This window comes from Echinops telfairi, unplaced genomic scaffold (genome assembly GCF_000313985.2).
Source record: "Echinops telfairi isolate 266 unplaced genomic scaffold, ASM31398v2 ScPeMD7_18;HRSCAF=68, whole genome shotgun sequence".
NCBI lineage: Eukaryota > Metazoa > Chordata > Mammalia > Afrosoricida > Tenrecidae > Echinops > Echinops telfairi.
In genome coordinates, this window is record NW_022103915.1 from 574,244 (window position 1) to 574,445 (window position 202).

The 202-nt window shown below is 49.0% G+C and overlaps 1 protein-coding gene across 1 annotated transcript in view; it reads right to left on the reverse strand.

Annotated features, from left to right (window-relative positions):
* Window positions 1-202, reverse strand: part of ADSS1 (adenylosuccinate synthase 1) — an 18,302-nt gene that overhangs the window by 6,613 nt on the left and 11,487 nt on the right. The window lies entirely within an intron of this gene.

Sequence of the window (202 nt, forward strand, 5' to 3'; positions counted from 1 at the left end):
GGTGTTACTGAGGGATCACTGGGTGTTACTGAGGGATCTATAGGTGTTGCTGAGGGATCTCTGGGTGTTGCTGAGGGATCTATAGGTGTTACTGAGGAATCTCTGGCAGGTGTTACTGAGGGATCTCTGGGTGTTTCTGAGTGATCTCTGGGTGTTTCTGAGGGATCTCTGGGTATTACTGAGGGATCTATAGGTGTTACTG